This window comes from Carassius auratus, unplaced genomic scaffold (genome assembly GCF_003368295.1).
Source record: "Carassius auratus strain Wakin unplaced genomic scaffold, ASM336829v1 scaf_tig00046746, whole genome shotgun sequence".
In the NCBI taxonomy this organism is placed as follows: Eukaryota; Metazoa; Chordata; class Actinopteri; order Cypriniformes; family Cyprinidae; genus Carassius; species Carassius auratus.
The window spans coordinates 1,152-20,099 of record NW_020526996.1 but is presented as its reverse complement, the minus strand read 5'-3'; the positions used below and the strand labels follow the sequence as shown (position 1 = coordinate 20,099).

The 18,948-nt window shown below is 42.0% G+C and overlaps 1 pseudogene; it reads right to left on the bottom strand.

Moving 5' to 3' along the window:
* Positions 1-5,038: 5,038 nt before the first annotated feature.
* On the bottom strand, positions 5,039-18,182 carry LOC113088646 (DNA replication licensing factor mcm7-A-like; annotated as a pseudogene).
* Positions 18,183-18,948: the final 766 nt, after the last annotated feature.

Below are 18,948 nucleotides of genomic sequence, written 5' to 3'. Positions count from 1 at the left end.
TGACATTAAAGTACCGCGAGAGCGATTCGAATGCATTGGATATGTGTGCTCTCCAGTGTTGGGTGTAACGCGTTACAAAGTAACGCGTTACTGTAATAATATTACTTTTTTCAGTAACTAGTAGTGTAAGGCATTACTCGTCTGAAAATGGTAATATTATTACAGTTTTCCCAAGCTAGTTACTTGCGTTACATTTGCCAGTAGCACCTTCATCACACACACAAGGCACACAACACAGAGAACAGAAGGGAAGGGAAGGAGGGCGTGAATGGAACAGTGATTGGTCTGGGTTTGGCACGAGGTATCATTTACCATCACTGATTGGTCGACAGCCGGCAGCAGAGCGGCACGCTCAGACAGATGGGGAAAAATGGAAGCGTCAACAATGGCTAGCTCTTTTTCAGAGGAAGGTTCCCAGCAACAGAAAGCTAGTTTCGACGGGTGGAGATTCAGTAATTATTTTGTAGGAGTGCTCCGATCACGATCGGCCGCTCGTTAATGCGCATCTCAGTAAAGCCGGTTCTCTAATCAGCGGTTTATTCTATCAGGTGCGTGAACCATATGTTCATACAATCGTGCCAATAAACGCTGAAAATGAACTGGATTTGCGCATCTTCTCAGTTAATAACGGCTCTGTGTAGTAACAGCTGCTCTATGTGAAATCACGCACCTGATGGAATTAACCGCTGATTAGAGAACAGGTGTACTGACGAGCAGTAATATAAGTGAGTTGTGTAAACAGTGATTTATGTGACTTCAATTATTTCTTATTAAACTGAAATCGAAAAGTAAAAAGTATTTTTTTGGAAAAACCACATCCTAGTGTTAGTCTTCATATGCTGATGAATAGTGTTAACACGGATATAGAAAAATAAGGAGTGCAAGAGATTGATTCCTAATGTCAGTTTATTTTTAATTAATACTATAGTAGTTCGGTTCCCTTTACATCTTTAACTACCCGTTAATTTATCAATTGAATGGGTGACCTATCCTCATTAATAGAGCAAACATTTGCCCCCCCTGAGAGAATTGGCAGGAGCCGCCACTGATAAAGACCCTAAAGAACACTCCTCCTTTGTATGTTCTCCCTCCATCTGATGCATCTCAGGCAATCATAGAGTAATTAAGAAAAAAAGATGTAACTAGTAATATAACTAGTAATATAACTAGTTACTTTCTCCAGGGAGTAATAAAGTAAAGTAAGGCATTACTATTTTTGAGAGTAATATGTAATATGTAATATATTACTTTTTGAGTAACTAGCCCCAACACTGGTGCTCTCTTATCGCTCTCGCGGTACTTTAATGTCATACAGTGATCCTTCTGTGCGTGCAGCGGTGCTTCAAGTCGAACGCGTCTATCGACTTCGTGCGATTGTTTCTGGAATTCGCAGGTTGTAAAATCGTGCCGTATATCATCTCGTCCAATACGATTTTCAGATAAACTCACTCGTGCCGTGTGCGTGGACATACGATCTTCCGACCATCCGAATTCGCACCGTGTACGCCCGCCTTAAGAGCCATTTATATATTCACCTTCTCTGGATCGGTTTATATTGCTATTATTATTCTAGCCACTGGGTGGGAGTGTTGCACTATATGTGACACGTCACTGGGAGCTAAATATATTTACAGGTGTTGCAATTAGTTAGGAAAGGGTGTGGATGGTGAGGAACACACGGTTCTTACCGTAGCCGTGAGCAGTCAGGTTACCAACAGCACGACAGCACTTTAATATTCAGCACTGGGTGAAATATCATTTTATGTAAATTATCCCTTTTTTACCTTCATAATAAACGGGAACACCACCCAAAGAGAGCTAATGTTCCTGATACGCGTTGACAACACCGTGCCATATATGCCGAGGCTTATAGAATAGCCTCAACAAACAGAGACACGCAGAAACATGCAGGATCCATATTTGAATAGACTTTTCCGGATTATTATTTACAGATACTACTCCATATCATGATTTGATTTAAGTGTCATGACCTACTTTAAATGAATTCATTCAAAATATGGACAATTCCATGACATTCCACGTTAAACTGTAAATTCTGTTTTTATGACTGGATTCCGTGGTCTCTACTTCACAGAAATCATAGGGTCGTACATAAGAGGCTTCTATAAAAACAAATAAACAATCTTATTACAAATTTCTAACCATAAGCATATATAATACAGGTCAGTATAAAGCTAGAATATTAGGTCATAATGTACCTGTTGGAGGTGAAGAGATGATCCATCAGTGGCTGGTCAAACATGAAGATGCTGCTTTGCTGCAGGTGTTCTCCACAGAGAGACGGGCAACCGTTTATAACAGGGTTCAGACTGGTCAAACATTCTAATATCATTAGAAGCATGCCCTACTGATCCAGAATATAAGGCAGCAGTGCCAGGGACAGATTTTAAATATCTAAGTTCTGTAAAAGTTAGCAATGAGTTAACAATGACTTAGATTTTAGACATAATATTGCTTGTTTTTGCCAATGAAAATAGTTCCAAAGGAAGATCACAGCACTGTTTTGCATCTCTTAGCAATGGTGTTTACCTATTGAATGAATCAGCTTTTTAAACAAATTCTTTGAATGAATGATTCAGTGACTCACTTATTAAGACAGTGGCTTGCCGCCACTTTGGGGAAATTTGTTTAAGATTTAAGTGTTTCTTCATATTTCTGTATTCCAAATTTTATAGTTACATTATATATCAGTACAGTATAAATGCATGTACAAGTGCTTATTAAAGTGTATAAAGCCCTGTATGTTTAAAAATAAAAAATGAATTTATCTTTTAAAGATTATCCATAAAGGGTTAGTTCACCCAAAAACTAAAATTAGCCCATGATTTACTCACCCTGGAGCCATCAAAGCTGTGACTCTTACACCGAATCATCCGCTGAACGCCGCTCGCTCGTAATGCGCGTCTGACAGTTAGCAGAAGCTAGAGATTACGTTCATTAAGTTTTAGATATCGATTTTTTTTTTTTACTTGCACAAATAAATCTATTCACTTCACAAGGCCTTTATTAACCCTCGGAGCCATGTAGGCCACTCTTTTTTGATTTATGGATGTGCTATTTTGGGTTAAAACTATCCCTTTAAAGAGTATGCCAAGGATGTCTATAAAGTTCAGGCTTGGATATGTATTGCTCATTGATGAGGTCATTAACTGGACCTGATTGTAAAGTGTTACCAATGTGTCATTTCATTCTAATCCTGCATTCTATCCTGATTGTACATAAATTAGTGATGTGTCGTTCGTGAACGAATCGTTCTTTTTGAACGAATCTTTTAGGTGAACGAATCGTTCTCGTTCACGTAATCCACTGACTCATATTTCTCGTTCAGTGAAGTTCCTCCCTCCACAGCAGCGCGGCGCTATAAGCAGCGCATGCGCAGCTCATTGAACCGGGTAACAACTGTTTCATCCTGTCAAAGAATTACCCAACCTCGAGCCAATAGCCTTATGAGATGTGTATGAGATGTGACAGAGTATTTGATTTGTTGAATGTAGTGAACGAATACGCCCTTCAATGAACGAGTTTCATATGAGTCTGAACTAGATCTAGAGATCTTATCGTTCGTGAACGAAATTACTGAACTGGTACCCATGTCGTTCGTGAATGAGTTGAATGAGCTGATACATATCGTTCGTGAATGAAATGACTGAACTGGCACACATGTCGTTCGTGCACGAGTTGAATACATCTCGTTCGTGAATGAAATGACTGACCTGATGGTCAGGGTATATTCTGGCAAACCGTTTACCAATCACGTTTCTCAATCGGCAAAGCACTTGTCATTCGTGCACGAGTTGAATGGTTTAGTAAATCTTGTTCGTGAATGAAATGACTGAACTGGCACACATGTCATTCGTGAACGAGCTGAATGAACGGATACATGTCGTTCGTGAATGAAATGAACTGGTACATAGCTTATCTCGTTCGTGAACGAAATGAATGAGAGTAAACCGGGTCAGTCTGCCATTTAGCATGTCAATCTCGCAAAAATGCAAAGCGCAGTTATAGGTACTGTACTGTGCACATACACTTGTTTTGATATTTAGCAACTCCACGTTTAATCCACGATTTATGAATGTGAATATATAATATACAAACTGTCTGACCAAACAATTGAAATGCTAATTAGGCAAGAAAACCTTGTGCTTTGTTCATCTGAACAACTTAATTAGACTTTATATATTGAATGCGATTATACACACATTTAATAAAGCCAGATCAGTTTTTGTAACAAGTGAATACGTTCGTTGACTTAAGACATAACACATAATACACTTTTTTTTGCCATCTGCTGGCTTACTTTGTGTAATACGAAGAAATGGTCACTGAACGAATCAGTGAACGATTCAGAACGAATCATTTTGGTGAACGAACTGAAAATGAACGAATCACTAGAAAGAATCATAATCTCCACCACTAACATAAATCAAACAGCCGAGTCTTTACTCATTTTCAAAAAACATCTAAAGACTCATGTTTTTCAACAGAACTTACTCAACTTATTTATACTAGCATTTACTTTTTTGTTGTCTATCATATTCTTGAAAGAAAAAGAAAAAAAGTGGCTATGTGTTCTTTACTAGACTAAAGCCCCTTTCACACTGCACGTCGGACCCGGTATATTGCCGGAACATTGCCAGGTCGCCTTCTGTGTGAAAGCAACCACGTCCCGGGATTGATTCCAGCATTTAACCCGGGTCGGGGACCTAGTAACATTGCGGGGTTCGACCCGGGACGAGCGCTGTGTGAACGAAAGCCAGATCTAATGCCGTGTCGAAGTGATGACGCACATTATCGCGCGACTCTTTTACCTGCTGTTTTGAAGGAAGATCAACGTTCGCAACGAAAACATATGTGCAAACTGTAATGAAGCAGAGATCAGTTAGTTCCTCACTTTCCGCGCTGACGCAGAGATCTTTCACTTGCTTCAGTGAAAGTATAACGTGCCTAGCATTTTCGACTCGTACATTACACGTTAAAAGCATCAGCTAAATGATTAAAGGTAAATCAACACAAATTTGATCTATTTACAGCATTTATTTCAGGGATTTAACAGATTTAAAAGCAAAACAAAAAGGAAGCTTGCTCCCTCATCACAACACCATCAGCTGGAAAGGTTCAAACACACGGGATCACTTCCAGTCACTCGGTGTTCACACAAACGTGATGCGTGAACGCGCCTGGTTTATCTGCCACACGTTCAGCTCCTCGTACTCGTCCAGAGCGGCCTGGAACTGTGCAGGAGTGAAACCACGAGACACACAGCGCTGCTCTGCCTCGGCCACACGAACAGACCTCACGACTCCTTCACCGGCCAGCTCTCGCAGCAGAGAGAAGATCACGTCAGCGGGACGCTGTGCCCTGCACACACACACACACACACACACGAGAGAGAGAGAGCCACGGTCACGCTGCAGTCAGTGTGTGTGAGTGAGAGTGAGTGAGTGAGAGTGTGTGTGAGAGAGAGAGAGAGAGAAAGAGAGAGAGAGAGAGAGAGAGTGAGTGAGAGTGTGTGTGAGAGAGAGAGAGAGAGAGAGAGAAAGAGAGAGAGTGAGTGAGTGAGAGTGTGTGTGAGAGAGAGAGGGACAGTGTGTGTGTGAGAGAGAGAGAGAGAGAGAGAGAGAGAGAGAGAGAGTGTGTGTGTGTGTGTGTGTGTGAGAGAGAGAGAGTGTGTGTGTGTGTGTGTGCGAGAGAGAGAGAGAGAGAGAGAGAGAGAGAGAGTGTGTGTGTGTGTGAGTGAGAGAGAGAGAGAGGGAGAGTGTGAGAGAGAGAGAGAGACAGAGAGATAGTGTGTTTAGAGAGAGAGAGAGACTGTGTGAGTGAGTGTGTGTGTGAGAGAGAGAGAGAGAGAGTGTGAGAGAGTGTGTGTGTGTGTGTGTGTGTGTGAGTGTGTACCTGGTGTTGTTGGTCTTGTCGGCCTGCAGAGAGTCTTTGCTCATCTCCATCAGTCGCATGGCCTCATTAACGTCCTCCTTCTCCACAACATCCACCATCCGCAAACGAGCCTGAACACACACACACACACACACACACCTGAAGTCACATCATGTGTGTAAGTCACCACGTTCCACAAATACAAAACATTTTTCCAAAGTCAGGTGAGTTTCAGTCAAACAGATGATTTGTGCCGGCACTGTCAGACCGAGACAAGTGCAATGCCTTGTGGGAAAGCCAGCAACTGCCCAAGTCTCCGCCTCTCAACACCAGCTAGTCTCTGAGACGTGCGTCTGAGCGCTGCAGCGTCGTGTGCGGTCAGTTTTGCATGGGTTTGCACAGCGGCGTGACCCCAGGCTGAATGCCCACCCCGCAAAGCTGACCGTCACACGACAAACACGGATCTCTGCGTGTCACCGGACGACTGAACCTGCGCCAGCGTGTGTCGTGAAGTGCTGCTTCTACAGTAGAGATGAACACAGCTACCTGCACAAACAGCACTTTTAACACCCGACGGCCACATCAGACCAGCTCCAGAGATCAAGTCCTGCTGACGTGTGTGTGTGTGTGTGTGTGTCTCACCAGGGCAGTGGAGAGGCGCAGGATGGACAGCAGGGTTCGGGCCGAGGTGAACGTCGTGTCTTTACTGACTCGTGCCTCTTTCCTCATCTCTACATACGCAGCGGTGATGTAATCCGACAGAGCCTCAGGAACCACCGGCTGCTTCTGCTTACACTTACTGATGTAACGCCTGACGGAGAGAAGAACGAACATCAGGTGATCCAATCAGCTTCAGACATCAGTCACACATCTGCATTTCTCTGATTTCTTTGTCAGCTGATGATTTCTTGTAATTACAGGTCAATTCAGGATTGGGACGATGACAGACATCACAATGTTGAATCAGCATCGAAACTGAATTACATTCAAAGCGGCTCAATTAATAACTTAAACAGTAAAGATCTTAAGTGCACATAAAAGAAACGCCAAAAAATTATTTGTAAAATAAAATTGATGTTTTACATGAGCTAAATTAAGCATACAAAAACATTCAAAATGTGAAATTACAATAAAATAAAAGCGTGAGTGTGTCTGTCGCACAGAAGCGTCCTGGTTCACCTCATGAGCTTCATGTGGATGGGGCTGAAGTGTGTGGGCGGCTGCTTTGCAGTGCTGGTGCACGTATGTGATGTGCTGCGCCAGACGCAGGTCGTTGTCTGTATCAGGTTTGTCCTGGATGAGCCACAGCAGGTCGAAGCGGGACAGCAGCGCCGCCGGCAGCTGGATGTTCTGCTCCAGGGTTTTGCGAGGGTTGTAGCGGCCGTACGCTGGGTTCGCCGCAGCCAGGATCGAGCAGCGTGCGTTCAGAGACGTCATGATGCCGGCCTGAGACAAACACCACACACACATGATCACACTCATTCAAGGAGTCAGAAAACACCCAGCTCCAGCGGAGGAGCTCACCTTAGCGATGGAGATGGTCTGCTGCTCCATGACCTCGTGGATGGCCGTGCGGTCGGCGTCAGCCATCTTATCAAACTCATCAATGCAGCACACGCCCAGATCGGCTAACACCAGAGCCCCGCCCTCCAGGGTCATCTCACCGGTGACCGGGTCACGCATGACCGCCGCCGTCAGCCCCACGCCGGACGAGCCCCGGCCCGTCGTGTACTGACCTGAAACACAGCGCTGAGAGTTAGCGGCGGGACGCTAGCGGACGGTGGAGCGATGCTGCGGGTCACACTCACTGCGAGGAGCGAGACGGTCGATGTAGGACAGCAGCTGAGACTTGGCCACACCCGGATCTCCCATCAGACAGATGTTAATGTTCCCTACAGACACAGACGCAGTCAGTCACACAGCGCTTCATACACACACTGGGTCAGGAAACATCAGACATTCCTAACCTCGTAGTGCTTTAATACAGTGTAAGTTATGGACTGGGTGATATGATGATATATATATATAGAGATCTTTCAGATTCAGATCTAACTCTATTGTATTTATGGTGTTTTCTGACACATTTATCAGTGTTACAGTGACTCAAACACACAACAGAGTGATGTAAATACTGCTCGGTTTTGTTCTAAGCGGTTGTTAGCTATTCTCAAACCGTCTGAATGAAAACAGTTCATGTTGTTGCTTTTGCAGAAGAAATCTGATGTTTGGTCTTAATGGCAAGATAATGCCCAGTTTAGCTCCCATACAGGAACAACTCTCAAAAAGCATCAATGAATATAGACTCGATTATCTTCAGTGAATAACATTGTCTATCAAAGAGTCTGATGTGAGTTTAATAAAGTAGGCGTTTCACTGAAGGTGTAGAGTGATGGAGCATCAGACGGCCGTGTCTCACCCCGGATCTTCATCCCACGAGGAGCCTGCTCCACTCCTCCCACCAGCAGCAGCAGAAGAGCCTTCTTCACATCCTCATGACCGTAGATCTCTGGAGCGATCGATCCCGCCAGCTTCTCGTAGAAGTCCTCCTCTACACACACACACACACACACACACACACACGTGAGTCCAGACACTTCACAACCCTTATAGACCACACACAGACACGAAGCGTGTTACCTGTGATCTGCCGCAGCTCTTCATCACTCAGCTCTTCAGTTCCCAGCTCATCATCCTCAGTCTTATTCATCAGAGTGATGCAGTGACACTCCAGATACGTCTCTGACAGCAGACCCTGACACACACACACACACACACACACCAGACATATGTGAATACCGTAAAGAGCTTGTTTAGATGTTTAGATAGTCTTACGCTGCATCCCAATTCACTAACTCAAACTTCAGCCTTACAGGACGTACTCTTGTGTAGAAACCGTACACACTTCAGAGAAAGCAGTAGAAGAGTGGGCAACTTTTGGGATAAACCATCATGTGACAATGGTGTCTCTAACAGACCCTCTGTCACATCCTGTCACTGTAAACTGGTCTGTTAATCATCTGGTCACAGTTAACGTCCATGCTTCATTTATTTTCTACAGGATCAGAGAGAGAAGTCCCGCACTGATCTTTCATGCGGAGAACTCGGCTCACATTGTTTGTATAACAATACATTTAAAAGTTCCTGGCCAAACTGATCTTTATAGAAGTTCACACTGTTGTTGTAGATGAAATAAAACTTTTTTTCACCATCTTAAAATGTTGATAATCACAATGGATTGTGGGTAATATTAGCCATTATGCTATGTTCACACCAGACACGACTTGCGCGGATAAATCGCACTATTCGAGCGTAGTTGGACGTTTGAACATTGAGTTCATACGCTTCATTCACGTGTGAAATTAACTTCACGGGGGGGGCTTCTGCCAGCTGAGTTCACGCAGCATATAGAGCATCACAGTCCCACGCGCAAACTTATTCCTCCAGTGAATTTTATTTTATATAGTGAATTTACAATCATGTAAATAAATAGTGTTTTATATATGTATTGATTTTTATATTTATCATCGTGTATTTTATATTGTGTGCGTGTGAAAGTGGTTAACAATAACGTCAGCAATGGTGCAGTGCTTCGTACCTGACTGCAATCACCGCTCAGTCGTCAACACATGTCTTTGCCATTACACAAATGTTCAGTAAATGCACAAAAAGCTATGCCTAGGCTAAATATTGTTTTGACAGTGGCATTATAAAATGCTTGATATGACTCATACCATAAGAAGGCTACAGTAGTCTAGCTAAGCTACCAACCTCCCTGCAAAACTCTCATGGCAGCCAAGGAGATCATGACTGCACTGATAAGTCTAACGTGCAAAAACGCAACGGGTTTTTATTTCATTTTATTTTTTTATTAATGATCTTCAGTCTTCACGGACCTTCGCGGGGTTTTAACCAGATGGTTACACGAGCTCCACCAATCAGATGCATCACTGTGGGATTGTGGGATTGTTCAGGATTGTGGGTAATGAAGTACTTAGGCAAAGCATCGCGAATAAAAGGCATTTATATCAAAACAAGGTTAGTGCCCCATGATCCTTTTGGTTTATATGAGCATATACTAATCGCTTAGTACAGCCGTAGCTGGTTTTAAGTCTACCATGTATGGTTACGTTTTTATGGCTTATACCCCAAATGTCAGAAATTGCATTGAATTTTTACTTCCGGCACCAGCTGTGCACGGGACTGTGATGCTCTATTCAACCACCTTTTTTATTCAGATAATTTTCTAAATATTACTGTTATGGTGTCATGAAATGTAGTTTTAAAAGTATTTAATGCAAGAATGTAGTTTTAAACTCAAATATGCAATTTATTTATAAAGACAGCGTCTATTTAAACATGTGTTTTGCCAATTATCAGCGAGAGCTCACAGGGTTTTTCCTACATTGAAAAATTTTTGGCGGTGCCAAAACGATTTTTTTGTCCCGCCAAAGCCGTTTTTGATCTGTAATTGGGTTTTATGAGTGAAGCAGGCTACTGACGGAGTGACGGAGAGAACGAGCACAGCGCCCCAACCCCGCACGCACTCTCCGTCTTCAGTTCGGTCTTTGCTCTCTCCTCGCATCAAAATCAGCTGATCCTAATGGTCGGAAGACGAATACATGTTTCACGTGGTGCATTCGGAGAATATATTTGCTGAATTACCGCTGGGTGTGAATTGCAGTCAAAACATTTGCCTTATCTTTTCTTACAACTTGTGACAAGCATTTCACACATGACATAACTTTAAATAAAATAAAAAATGATTTATTATATATATATATATATATATATATATATATATATATATATATATATATATATATATATATATATATATATATATATATTAGGGGTGTAACGATACGCGTATTCGTATTGAACCGTTCGGTACGACGCTTTCGGTTCGGTACGCGGTACGCATTATGTATACCGAACGGTTCGTTGGAGTAATTAATTATATTTGAAAAAAAAAAAAAAGAGAGAGAAAGAAATATAATGATATGCGTTCAACAAGGTAGCCCAATAACCCAAACAACGTAACAGGAAACGCCCCTGACACTCCCGAAGAAGAAAAAAACACCATCTTATATGTTTATGTTAGGCTACTCAGCAGGCGCTCGCTCACTCAGTACACGCTGAAGGCTCGTTGCAAAATAGCCAATGCGTTTAACAGACTAGAAATGAGAAGATCCTCCAATAACCAACAGGTCTGGTGTTTGGGTGCACTTTGGATTCCCTTTAAGCTATAATGGTGATGGCAAGAGAGTGGTGGATAAAAAAACAACGGTATGTCGCATCTGCAACATGACAGGGTACACCAGCGGGATTACAAAAAAAAAAAAAAAAAAAACCCAGCGGGAATATCTGGGATATATGCGTCAGTACTATCTGGGAAAAGACGAAAAAAAGGAGAAACATGCACGCAGCAAACTATCCCTGCAGCATTTAGACACTATAGCTTACAGGGAATCCAACCCAAACACCAGACCTGTTGGTTATTTTAGGATCTTATATTTCTGGTCTGTTAAAGGCATTCGACATTTTGCAACGAGCCTTCAGCGCGTGCTGAGTGAGCGAGCGCCTTAGGGGCCGTTCACATATCGTGCCTAAAAACGCGTGGAAAACGCTAAGCGCGTCTTTCTCCTCCTTTCCAAAGCGCTCGGGCAGAAGCGCTCATGAGGCGTCTGTCTTTGCTAAGCAACAATGACGTGCTCTCTCCATGAGACGCGGAAATTTCAGCGAAGGATAAATGGATTTGCAGCTCTAAAAATCGCTTGCAGTAGCTCTGCTACTGAATTTATTTCAAAATTGCAATCCATATACAACTATGATCAGCTGATCCTTCATCTTGGCTGAGCTCTCAACCTTGTTACGGGAAAGGATGAAGCTGATTGGTTGGTTCTTGTCACATGACCCGCGGTGCGCTTGCGGCATTCTGAAAAGTTGAGATGTTTTTACATTTTGCTGTATCTAAAACGTATCGAACCGAACCGAACCGAACCGTGACATCAGTGTATCGTATCGAACCGAACCGTGAATTTTGTGAACCGTTACACCCCTAATATATATATATATATATATATATATATATATATATATATATTAGGGGTGTAACGATACGCGTATTCGTATTGAACCGTTCGGTACGACGCTTTCGGTTCGATACGCATTATGTATACCGAACGGTTCGTTGGAGTAATTAATTATATTTGAAAAAAAAAAAAAAGAGAGAGAGAGAGAAATATAATGATATGCGTTCAACAAGGTAGCCCAATAACCCAAACAACGTAACAGGAAACGCCCCTGACACTCCCGAAGAAGAAAAAAAAACACCATCTTATATGTTTATGTTAGGCTACTCAGCAGGCGCTCGCTCACTCAGTACACGCTGAAGGCTCGTTGCAAAATAGCCAATGCGTTTAACAGACTAGAAATGAGAAGATCCTCCAATAACCAACAGGTCTGGTGTTTGGGTGCACTTTGGATTCCCTTTAAGCTATAATGGTGATGGCAAGAGAGTGGTGGATAAAAAAACAACGGTATGTCGCATCTGCAACATGACAGGGTACACCAGAGGGAATACAAAAAAAAAAAAAAAAAAAAAAAAACACCAGCGGAAATATCTGGGATATATGCGTCAGTACTATCTGGGAAAAGACGATAAAAAGGAGAAACATGCACGCAGCAAACTATCCCTGCAGCATTTAGAAACTATAGCTTACAGGGAATCCAACCCAAACACCAGACCTGTTGGTTATTTTAGGATCTTATATTTCTGGTCTGTTAAATGCATTAGACATTTTGCAACGAGCCTTCAGCGCGTGCTGAGTGAGCGAGCGCCTTAGGGGCCGTTCACATATCGTGCCTAAAAACGCATGGAAAACGCTAAGCGCGTCTTTCTCCTCCTTTCCAAAGCGCTCGGGCAGAAGCGCTCATGAGGCGTCTGTCTTTGCTAAGCAACAATGACGTGCTCTCTCCATGAGACGCGGAAATTTCAGCGAAGGATAAATGGATTTGCAGCTCTAAAAATCGCTTGCAGTAGCTCTGCTACTAAATTTATTTCAAAATTGCAATCCATATACAACTATGATCAGCTGATCCTTCATCTTGGCTGAGCTCTCAACGTTGTTACGGGAAAGGATGAAGCTGATTGGTTAGTTCTTGTCACATGACCCGCGGTGCGCTTGCGGCTCTCTGAAAAGTTGAGATGTTTTTACATTTTGCTGTATCTAAAACGTATCGAACCGAACCGAACCGTGACATCAGTGTATCGTATCGAACCGTGAATTTTGTGAACCGTTACACCCCTAATACATATACATATATACATATATATATATATATATATATATATATATATATATATATATATAAATAAAGTAACTGTAATTGATTGATTATTGAAGTAATGGGGTGGAACGGTTTGCTGAAAAAAAAAAAAAAAGTTGGGTTCAACCACACACGGTTCAGAACGCGCTTCAACTTAAATCTGACAAAGCATCTGTTAAATCATCTGTAATATGGCTTGCTATAAATGCCACGTAAAAAACAGGTTCAGGGTTCAGCTAATAAATGTTTCTGTTGATGCATGCGCATTCTGGCTTCCCAGACATTACAAAAACATGAGAGAAAGAAAAAACCCTGGACAAATCATTCACTGTATATGAGCAGTAATTTATTCCGTCATCTGGGTGCTGATATCTGTGTTTAAACTAAACTCATTTAAGCTTTGTCAGTTTAAACATTTAAGAGCCAGAGGACACGAGGACGCGCACAAATATAAGCTCTCTCTGAAGTATTGTGTTTAAATGGACAAATTCACACAAAAATCATGTCAAAATGCCTGTTTTAAGCATCCTATAGCAGACATAGCCAGCTGAATGCAGGCCACTGGATCTGTGCATTCTCTTAAAGTCAGTCTTTATATTAATCGAACAGCAACAACAAAGAAATCACTCACTGCTCCTAATTAAATAGCTAAGTTTAATAAAGAACAATCTTTAATTTACACAGTCAAATATGCGATGCTGTTTTACATTTTATTACATTATTCAATTTCTGTAGCTAAAAAATGAATGTAGGTCTGTAATTTGTGTGAACATATTTTTGAAGAATTGAAGGATGACTGTTGTCATATTTTGTATGCTACACTGTAAACCCTGATAAGTTCACAGAGCTCAAAAAATATTTTGTAACAGATTACACAAAAACATTTAAGTGATGTTTTTAAATGTTTTAAGTTTACATAAACTTAACAAATTTAATTCCAGTTGCCTTAAAGGGGGGGGGGGGGGTGAAATGCTCGTTTTCACTCAATATCCTGTTAATCTTGAGTACCTATAGAGTAGTACTGCATCCTTCATAACGCCAAAAAGTCTTTATTTTTATTATATTCATAAGAGAAAGGTAGTCTGTACCGATTTTCCCCGGAAAAACACGAGCGACTAGAGGCGTGACGTGTGGGCGGAGCTAAAGAATCACGAGCGCCAGTAGGCTTTTGAGTTGAGAGCGTGTGGAAGCTGTGACACGGATCCAGAGGCTGAAATTTAACAAGAGCAGCATCAGCAAAGGCTTCTCTATGTGGTTTGTACTGAAACTGTATATATTTGCTTAGCGGTTTTGGAAAATGACTAAGTTCCACTTTATGTCGTCTTTTTTTTTTTTTAAGCTGTACATGTGGAAAGTGCAGTTTGAGGACAACATCGCATGTTGTTTACTTGATGTGCTTACGCGCCGATAGCTAAGTTAACAACACAGAGATATTTGAAGCAGTTTTACTCACCGCCTGTGGTTCCAACACACAATCGTGACCCTTTTCCGTTGGGACTGCATTATCCTTAAGAAATAATCGATGTGCAAATCCGGCGTCAAACTGGGCCTTGTTTGTAAAACAAGCATCTCCGAAATGCAGGGAACAAACACAAACACTTGCACAACTCCGTTGATGCTCTGTAAAAATAAACTCCATCCACTGGTCCCTTAATGCTGTTTCTCTTTTGGTAATCTGTGCAGGGTTGTCTTGCCCTGGCAACCAAAAACACACTTCTTTTGTGACATTTGGCGACGCTCTCGCTCTGATCAGTGAAGTCTGTTGTGCTCTCAGTGCTCTGCTATACGGGAGCGCGCTCTTCCGGCAGAAGTGCCTCAGGACACATATAAGGAAATTCCGCTTCATCTAACGTCACACAGAGCCATACTCGAAAAAAACTTTCCCAAACTTGTGACAAACCGGAAGAGGTTTTTTTGGAACAGAAATACTCCTTCAAACGTACAACTTAATTTTTGAAACTTTGTCCATGTTTAGCATGGGAATCCAACTCTTTAACAGTGTAAAAAACTCAGTATGCATGAAATAGCATTTCACCCCCCCTTTAAATTATCTCAGAGTTATCTTAAATAATTATATTTCCGAACTTATAATTAGGGAGTAATTCACTCATAATTTTATCTATTTTTCAACTCCTATAATGTGGGAAATAAACTCAAAATTGGCTTTTGCTGTCCATCCTCAGTCTAACCACAGGCTCTACTCTTCACCACAACGGTAACACTACAAATCCAACATAACATAAACCTTTGTAAAATCTAATGTCCCTCTATGTTAATCTTGTGTAAAAACACACAAAATAACACTTAATTTCTAAATGTATTTTCCTTGTTTTCTGATGCAAAGCATGCTGGGAACTAGAAAACAATAATTTTAAGTTCACCTCACTACAACAAATTTTTGAGTTAACAGAACTTATTTAAATTAAGTCCAATGAACTTTCGTTATTATTTGAGTGCAATTAACTAATTTCATTTGATTAATTTCACTGTTCGGTTTTACAGTGTAGTTACAATAACCTGAGTATTTCCATTTTTAAGTGTTTGAAATATGTTTTAAAAGGGAAAGTGAAACAGTACATTATTAGCTTAGGCCTGTAACTGACTGATTATTGTGTTTATATACGAGTAATAAGCCTGTGTGAAATACTTAACGTTATATATTACTGTTGAAAATGTTGAATTATAGTTGGCAGTTTGTATAGTTATATACTATTTGTATAGTTAAATAATTTGCTAGTGGACTAACAGGCAACAAGAATGTCAAAGTAGAACTTTGCAGCCATATTACCCTGGAGCCCAAGACTGTTTGACCACTGAAGCTAAGCAGGGCTGAGCTGGTCAGTACCTGGATGTGAGACCTCTGAGAAAACGAGGTTGCTGCTGGAAGAGGTGCTAGTGAGGCCAGCAGGGGGCGCTCACCCTGTGGTCTGTGTGGGTCCTAGCGCCCCAGTGTAGTGATGGGGACACTATACTGTCAACAAGCACCGTCCTTCGGATGAGACGTTAAACGGAGGTCCTGACTCTCTGTGGTCATTAAAAATCCCAGGATGTCTTTCGAAAAGAGTAAAGGTGTGACCTCGGCATCCTGGCTAAATTCACCCATTGGCCTCGGACCATCATTGTCTCTTAACAATCCCCATATCTGCTGATCGGCTTCATCACTCTGTCTCCTCTGTGTGTGTGTGTGTGGGGTGGGCGTTCTGGCGCACTATGGCTGCCGTCGCATCATCAGGTGGATGCTGCACACTGGTGGTGGATGAGGAGATACCCCCTGACTATGTAGAGCACTTTGAGTGTCTAGAAAAGTGCTATATAAATTTAAGGAATTATTATTATTATTATAGAACTTACATTTTGGCCTTTTTTTTTTAAATATTTTTTTGTGGTAGATCTTACTTTACATTTGGACTTTGGATGTGATCTTGGGCTCGAAAAGGTTGGTGACCACGGATTACAGCGACTGGTCTGCCCGTCAGTGTCTGAATCAGTGTATAACAAATCATTACTTCTTAGATGTCGGTCATCCACCACCGAAGACCAATTCTGACCCAGGAAAAACCCTGGCTCAGTGATCATGTCTCTCACCTCGGCTAGTCCTTCTGATGTGTGACGCTGTCTCTGATGTCTCTTTAGTGGTTCAAGATAAAATATAACTCGTTTGGGGTGAATCTAATCTTTGGTCTTTATTCAATTCATCTATTAATATCTTATATACACACACACACACACACACACACAATCAAGATCCTTTTTATTCCGGTTTCTTGTAAAAGTATGAAGAATCATACAGCGATGATAAGTTTTGTCCTCCATAGTTTCTTTCCAATTTTCCCTCCGCTCGCTACGCCGTAATCACGTCACTACTAGAGCAAGCTACTGATTGGTGAACGCAGCGCGAAATTTCGCCAAAGTTCAGATTTTACAATTCGCGCGTTTCACTCGAAACGCTCAATTCGCACGCCTCGCTTGCAAGAAACGCCGCAGGTTGTCTATTCCGTCTTGGCATTGGCTTAACATTGAAATCACTCGTGACAGACGCTCTATTCCCGTCTGGTGTGAACACAGAGTGTTTTGGTGTTGTCTTTTGAACACACTATGCTTTGGGACGCACTTATTCTAATCTCACACACCATTTAGGACGGATAGTATGAACACTGGGACGCAGCGATACAAATGTAGAGAGACCCAGTTTGCTGACAGGACGTTGAGATGTGTGTAGCGTGTGTGAAGTGTGTCACCTGTATAGCCTGTCTGAATCCAGAGCGCAGCAGAGGAAGGAATATTCCAGAAATAGCCACGTGATCTCCAGGCTGTGCCACACGCGTGTTCTCTCCGCGGGCGTAAATGGTCATACTGCGAGGAATGTTTCCCACCGGCACCTGATCGCTCTGAGTGTTTAACACACACACACACACACAAACACTCAGCATGATTTACACTCAGCCAGACAAACGTGACACTCACACACACACTCACACACACACACACTCACATGCTCCTGAATGCGCAGCTCCTGGAACTTGACGAACTTTGACCCGCGTGTCTGCAGATACAGCCGTCCTCCAGACTTGTTGGTGACGCACTCCTGACTGGGACACATGATGAGCGGCGTGAAGCTGGGAGATGCGATCTGACCAACGGCAGGGACAGGACTCGTGTTAACACACACACACACACGAGAGTTTAAGGACAGCATGCACTAGTGAGATACGCACCGGCTGATAGGTCTCGGCTCCGCACTGATCGCAGGTGTAGGTGGCCACAGCCATCATGGGTTTGACCTCCGTGGCTCTGGTGACGATTCCCCTGACGGTCACCAGCTGACCAATGCTGTCGGCCTTCACATCACGCACCACCTTGGGCTTCAGTGTGGACGGAGGACGGAAATAAACCTCGCTGAGAAATACACAAGCCGTGCAATTATAAATGAGTGAGTACAGCATGACCGAAACAGGACGACTCGTCACACACTGAACTCTCCTGGACATGAGTGTGTGTGTGTGTGTGTTATAACTAGGGATGGGCTTTTTGGGAAATTTCTCATTTCGACAGGTTACAAAGACGATTAATCGGGGGTGGGGCTTGCTAATTTTCTGATAATCCTGAATTTGGGATTTTCCTTAGTTATAATCATCAAAATTAAATGAAATAAACATTTGAAATATATAATTCTGTGTGTAATGAATGAATATAATGTTGTATAATTATATAATGAATATAATGTAGGTTTAAAAGTCACTTGTATAATACAAGTTTCACTTTTTGAATGGAATTAGTGAAATAAAATCAACTTCTTGATGATATTTGAATTATATGACCAGCACCTGTATATCATCTGATCGATGTCTTGATCTGTAGTACAAGCAGAATAATTGACTCCAGGACGTTACCTTGCTTTATTTTTCAAATTATTCAACGTCCTGACATCAATTATTCCTCACTTAAACAATGCATTAGTGTAATGTCTTGCCCTGTCAGGCACTTTGACAGAGGTGTGTGTGTCCTCAGCACAAAAACATTGTTTACAGTTAGTGATCGATCAATACTGATGGGTTTTTATAACCGATACGATAGCAGTTATTAGCATGTTTGTGTTCCCGATAACCAGCATGCAGAACCGTTATTTATTAACTGTTATAAAGTAAATAAATGTCTTACTGAAGAAAGAACACACTTCACGTTGGTTTTTCCTCTTTTCAGTCATTTCACATAAAATTTCATCTT